The sequence below is a fragment of the Chinchilla lanigera genome, unplaced genomic scaffold (assembly GCF_000276665.1).
Source record: "Chinchilla lanigera isolate Chin_1 unplaced genomic scaffold, ChiLan1.0 scaffold00054, whole genome shotgun sequence".
NCBI classification, from domain to species: domain Eukaryota; kingdom Metazoa; phylum Chordata; class Mammalia; order Rodentia; family Chinchillidae; genus Chinchilla; species Chinchilla lanigera.
Genome location: NW_004955455.1, coordinates 15,876,962 through 15,883,807, shown reverse-complemented (window position 1 = coordinate 15,883,807; position 6,846 = coordinate 15,876,962).

Sequence of the window (6,846 nt, the reverse complement as noted above, 5' to 3'; positions counted from 1 at the left end):
TTGAGATAGGGTCTCGCTGTGCAGTTCAGGCTGGCCTTGAGCTCATTTTGTAGCCCAGGCTAGTCTCAAACTCACAACAATCCTCCTGCCTCAGCCTCCCGGGTGCTGGGATTACAGGTGTGTGCCGCCATGCCGGGCTCAAACAATATTTTTAGTGAATCAATTAAACACCCTTCCTCAGTTAGCAGTGTTCTTTTAAACAAACCAGATACCACACTGAAATACTGTTGTGAAGTTTAAAATGTCTTGATTTTAATAATGGGACTTTGAAAATGGAAACATTTTGTAATGCTAAATGCTATTCTTACTAAGGTCTTGTGCACCTCCTTGGAAAATCATATTTTTTAAAGAAAAATTTGTAGGCCATGAGTAAAACTCAGCAGCATGGTGCCTGTCTGGCAAGCACAAGGTCCCGAGTTTGATTCCCAGTACCAATAAATAAATAAATAAATAAATAAAATTTTAAAAATTTTAAAATTAATGGTGTCCACCAAACACGTCCCTGTGTCCCTCCTTCTGGGTACGCGGGGGCTGCATCCCCAGCTGCTGAGTGTCCACGAGAGCCACACTGGCCTTGCGCAGTGGAGAGTGTGAGGCGTGTCTCTTCTGGATGGAAGTGCTGGGAGTGCTCTGTACAGTGACCCTCTGTATTCTCTTTTCCCGCCGTGACCAGCGTGCTTCCAACTGTGACTTCTTACTCCGTCTCAGCCTGGCTCTCTGGGTGTGGACAGCACCATGCAGGATTCCCAGCTGATGCCAAAAGAAAATGCAAGAAATTGACTTCTGTCCACTAAGCTACACTTATGTGGGGGATCACTTGTTCCCGCAGTGTAACGCTGCCCGTCCTGACTGACACAGTAATCAACCCTCCTTGAGTAGCTCTTGGCTGTGCATCACACTAAAACACACCAAATACAGTTGCTCGTAGGGGAGGCCTGGTTTAAAAATCCACGACCTTTGTGTGTATGTGTGTGTGTGTGTGTGTGTGTGTGTGTGACTGTGAGTTTGTTTTGTCCATGGTAGATAAACACATGTGGTGGGTTGCATGGCCTTGCTGTGTACGCTGGCCTTGTTATGCTGAAGAATGTCTGCTTATCTCCGTAAGGTCTGGAACTGCCTGCCCCTACCTCATTCCCTACATCCACTCAGGCATCCCTGTGATGGTCGCGGTCACTCTCTTGCTTCCAGCCCCAGAGCCTGCTATTGGAGAACTGCATGTCCCAAGTACATCTACTGACTAGTAATGTCTACAGCAGCTGCTTACAGCTAGCTGAATTTCCTACCTCTCATACCATATATTGCAGGACCAGCTGAATTTCCTACCTCTCATACCATATATTGCAGGACCAAACATCTCGCCATGGCACAGATGATGCACCAGTTGTGCACATGACATTATCTACAGAGCCAGGCTGGTGGCACAAGCCTGTAATCCCAGCACTCAGGAGGCTGAGGCAGGAGGATCGTTGCAAGTTTGAGACCAGCCTGGGCTACAAAGTGAGCTCAAGGCCAGCCTGAACTGCATAGCGAGACCCTGTTTCAAAAAGACAAAAAAAAAAAAAAAGACATTATCCACAGAGAGGCAGCTCCACCAAGCTCAGGCATCCACGGAACCCACAGGAGATCCGCCGCAGTTTTGTTTGACTCACGATTTCACAGCCCAGCAGCTCGCTTTTCCTGTTCTCCTCCTGCTAATCTGCACTTTAGCGAAGCCCTGCCAACCAGCCAGCTCTCTTACAAAAGGCCGTTTTCCAAGCGACCTGGTTTTTAATCAAGTAATAGGTTTCAGTAGAGAAGTCTGGACCACTCAGCTTCCGGCTGCGTCTCCTCCATGATACTGGGGGAAATGAGGCAGAATTTGGCCTTGGGGTTTTGGACTCGTGATTGGTGGAGCAGAGGGTGTGGATATGAACGTTTATTCGCTCAGCTTTCGGCCTCGTTGGAGTAAGCCAACCCGAAAGTCATCCCGTGGCCTTAGTGATTAATACACCAGATTCATAAACACACATATGTATTAGACGCAGATCCATTTTTATATCAATGGAAAATGCTTTCCAGATGTGCGTTGGAGGTGATAGGCTTTGTGGTGCTGAGCTTTATTTTCTGTTAGGTCTCAACCCAGCCCGGCACACAGCCGATTGTTTTTATAGCAAAAAGATGGGTCTTACCTGTTTAATAAGCTGGAAGAATTCGCACCAACCGGGGGGAGCTGAAGGAATGGGCGTGCAGATCCGATGAGAGACACGTGGCCAGGTCCCCAGGGTGCCTCGGCTGATGATTCACGCGCCGTCCCCTCTGCCGGAGCCTGCGTGCATCACCCTGGAGCACGCCTGGTGGGGCGCTGACCACTGGGCTTTCTCTGCTGTTGCTGGTCTCCTTCCGTCTCTGCAGATCTCTTTGTGGCTGGCCTTGGAGGAGCCGGAAGACAGGAGCCACCGAGTTCTGAAGATCTTCGGGAAATCTGTCTTCCTGAAGTTCAGAGGACTTTTGCTTTTGACTGGTGGATGGCAGACCGCTCTGGAGCCTGCTCAGAACAGTCAGGGTTCTCGCCTCCCTGCTCACCAGGGTTCTGCGGGTGGCTGGAGGAGCAGCGGCTGAGCTGAGAGTCGTCCTGGCAGAAGAAAGAAAGAGCAGGATGGGGATCGCGAGGCCACACGGGCACTCCCCCCTTCTGTGCCCTCCGCGCAGCCCAGCCGGTCCTGTGTCTGTGCGCTCCGCATTCTTGCCTTCGACCACCTGCAGGGAGAAAATGTTTGAAAACAGCGCCTGTACCGAACGTGTTCTGACTTTGTTTTTCTTGTCGTTATCCCTAAGCGATTCGGTAGGACAAGTACTTACACAGCATCCGCCCCGCAGGAGGGGTCGTAAGTCATCTTGAGGGATCCAAGGCCCTTGGGGATGGCGGCTTCCGAGCAGAACGCTGTGCTGTTGTATGCACGGGGTGTGAGGTCTTGGGATCTCAGTCCTACGAGCCTCCCCTGGGGGTGCCCAGGGGCCACTCCCTGTGGGCTTTGTCATTTACATCGCCAAGGGTTCCTGTGGAGCAGACGCATTGGTACTCTTTTAAGAGATGAGGACACCGAGACTTAGCCCAAGACTCCAGGGAGATGCAGCACAAAGCCTGATTTGGGTTGAGGGAATCAGATTCAAGGGCTTGTATTCTTGCCCAACAGGCTCTGTGTTTTCTTGACTAAACTCTCCAGATGCTCCAGCTCTGACTTGGCCCTTTGCGATAGTCTCCAGGGAACCCCCTTATTCTGGTTGAGATTGGGGCGACAGCGGGAAGCAGAATAACAAAATTCCAAAGCCTCTCCTTTGAAGCAGGGTAGGGGGCTGGGTGTGGTAGTGCATGCCTGTAATCCGAGCACTTGAGAGGCTGAGGCAGGAGGATCACTGGGAGTTGAAAGCCAGTTTAGGCTACATAGGGAGTTCAAGGTCAACCTGAATTAGACAGTGAGACCTTGTCTCAAACAAACAAACAAACAAACAGGGACCTATTTGTCCATCCCTAGGTTAAGAAAGTTCCCCAAAGCTTGTTCTACATTGGGTATGGGGGTGCACACCTGTAATCCCAGCAACTCAGGAGGCTGAGGCAGGAGGATTGAAAGGTCAGGTTCAAATTGGACCATTCTCTGGGGATGGAGCTCAGTGGCAGAACATCTTGGTATTGAAAAAGTAAGAAAGAAAGAGACAGAAAGAGAAAAGAATCAAAGGAAAGGTCACCCTGTACCAGTTTCTCCAACAATTTCATTTTATACACATTCCACATCCGTGTTTCTCCGCGCAGAAAGGAAGCGCTCCGCAGCGACTGCCCCCGTGTCTAAGAGGTCGTTAAATGTGGTGCATTTCTAAAGTTTAGAAGTAAGACTAGCTGCGCATTTTGGTGCATGCGTGGGAAGCTGAGGCAGGACTGTGGCAACTTCAAACTCAGCCTGGTTCATTAGGAGCTCAGCAAGACTCTGTCTCAAACTGAAGAAAAGAAAAAAAGAAACAGGAAGAACACAAAGGAAAAACGAGGCTGGAGAGGTAGCTCAGCGTCCAGGCTCCGAGTTCACTTCCCAGCACTGCAACCCCCCAAAGAAGAATTACAATATTTGAAACCAAAAAGTCCAAAAGGGGTGCAGCAAAGACCACCCTCATCCACAGCCCCCAGCCCAGGTGTCCTCCCCTGCAGGAGGAAGCTGTTTATGTCTTATGTGTAAAAATTGTAAAGTCAATTGTTAGATCCAGTTAGGAGAAAGAGAATTCGCCTTTTAAAGCTTTCTGTTCTGTATCCACTGTTCGAGTGTTTGACAAGCATGGTTTAAAAAAATTAGAGGCAGTAGAAACATAATCATAATCATGACAGGGCATAATATTCTCCCTTGGCCCTGTCACTTCCTCTAGCTTTGAAAACAATTAAAGTGCCTAGGGTGGCGGCAGATGCCTGTAATTTCAGCACTCTAGAGGCTGAGGCAGGAGGATCGCCACAAGTTCAAGGTCAGCAAAACAGCTCCCCCTGCCCCCTAAAAAAAAACCCACCTGTGGGGAAGTGGAAGAACTGTGTTCTTTCATCTCTGACGGCAGCCACCATTGATCCTTCAACTGGAGTGGAGCAGAATCTCAGAAGGCATGGCGAGTTGGACCTCTGGTCCCATCACCTTGGTTGGTCTCCATGGCAACCACTGTAGTCCCAGCAGCGGAGGAGCTCCGTGGTTCCTGCCTCACCATCTTCATTCCAGCATAATTAGCCCAGCCTCTCTCTCGAAACGGAGACCCAGTAAGACACGTGGGTCAGGAGAGCGACTCCTCTCGCTTCTTACCCTCTCTGGTTCCTCTCTTTAGGCCTCCATCACTTCCATGTCCTGGCTTCAAGCCTCAGGTAGCTCTGCACGACCAAGCCCCAGGGTCCTGTGTGGGGTCACTCAGCAGTCGAGACCCTCAGTATTTTCACCTGTGCACTGGGGAGAAAGCTCAGCCTGCAAAGCTCCGCTGAGGCACCCTGGGATCGCCTCTGGACATGGTTAATGGCTTCAAATGGGGATTGGGATGAATGAATGGACAGACACAAAAACCAGTCACAAGCCTGCTCTTTCCCATTCATTCATTCATCCATCCATCCATTCATTCATCCATCCATTCATTCATTCATCCATCCATCCATTCATTCATCCGTTCGTTCATCCACTCATTTCCTGTGTCCCGGCTTGATGGACACCCTTTCTCTTCGGCCCCTGCAGTTGTGTTCCGTGCCCCTGCAGCCTCCCATCTTAAAGCGACTCACCACTTCCGGACAAGGGCTGCTCTGTCTCCAGAGTCCCATTCTGTCCTGGTCTCAGCTGAGGCATCACTTTCTCCAAGGTTCTTTCTCTTTGTTTTGTTTCTTGGGACTAGGAATTAAACCAAGGACCTCTGCACATTCCCAGCCCTTTTTAAATTTTTAAAATTTTCAGACTGTCTCACTAATTTGCTAAGGCGCTCAGGCTGGGCTTGAACTTGCGATCACTCCTCCTGCCTCCCAAAGTGCTCGGATTACAGGAGAGCACCATCACAGGTTCTTGTCTCACCAAAATGTCCATCTTGGCTGCTCCCATATCTCAGTTTTTCTGTGACTCTGGGCAACAGTTGTTCCTCTCCTTATTACCTGGAACCACCTGCTCTGCCTCTGGGCCCCTAGGAACCCAGCCTGTCCTCTGTTGGGGGTTCATTTCCTGAGAGAGTAACTGCTTGAGAATGTTGTCTGTAGATATCTAGATATGTTCACTTAACAAATATTTATTGAGCAGCTACTATGTGTTGGGGACTGTCACCAGGAACAAGACAAGGAGGCTCCCTACCGTCAGGGAGTTTGTGCCCTGACATGGTGGGTCTCTGGACCTCCTGACCTTCAGTGATGCAGGAATTTTTAGGGTCCCTGGGGTCCTCATCTCCACACACTTGGATATGCTCCTCCCGCTAACCAGAGCACCCCCCTCCCGTGCTTGCTGACAGTCACACCACGAAGACAGTTGGCTCGGTGGTGAGGTCTTGCACCGATCTGTGACCCTGCGCACAGCCAGCCTGCTGACACTGCGTCGGGCCACGGCCAGGGGGCTGGGGAACAGACCTCCAGCCCTGTCCTCCTCACATCTCCCGCTGGCTGAGTCCAATTTGAAGCCAAAGAAGGGATGGAGAAGGGTCGGTCCACAGAGATGAATCCAGGGGCAGGCGGCAGGGCAGACTGTGGGTCAGCGGAGACAGAGGGTGCTTAAAGTCGTATTCAGGACAGGTTTGTTTCCACAGTAGATACGTCCCAGTCTCCCAGAAAAGCACGGCGGCCTCGGCCTACCTTCCCTTCCCCACGTCTTACCTTCCCATTCTCAAAAATGGGAGGACGGCGATCACGCCGACAACGTGCTCCATTTGCTAACTTTCTTCACCTTTATTGAGCTACATTTGACAAAATGTGGTGATTTGCACACACAGTGTGAAATAGCTCTCACATGAAAGTAATTGTCATAGCTACCATCACACAGTTCCTTTGTTTTTGAATTGAATTTTTATTTTCAATGAGCACATGCTTGTAACATGTAACGATCGCAGTCAGCATGGGAAAGAGGCGTGTGCACATAGCGCGGCTTAATTCTTTCTTCCTTCCCTCCCCACCCTCCTTTCCTTGGTTCCCTTACCTTTTGCAAAAGCGCTATCTGCCTGTATCCTATTCTCTTTTATTTTGTGCTTCCTTTATACTTTGGGTCTCTCATAGAAGAGAAACCGTGCAATTGTCAAGCTTGAGTGTCTGATTGATTTCATTTAACTTTAGGGTCTCAGGGTGCATCTATCTTCCTACGCCTGTACCCTTCACACGTTAGTTTTTGTGGTGGGAAT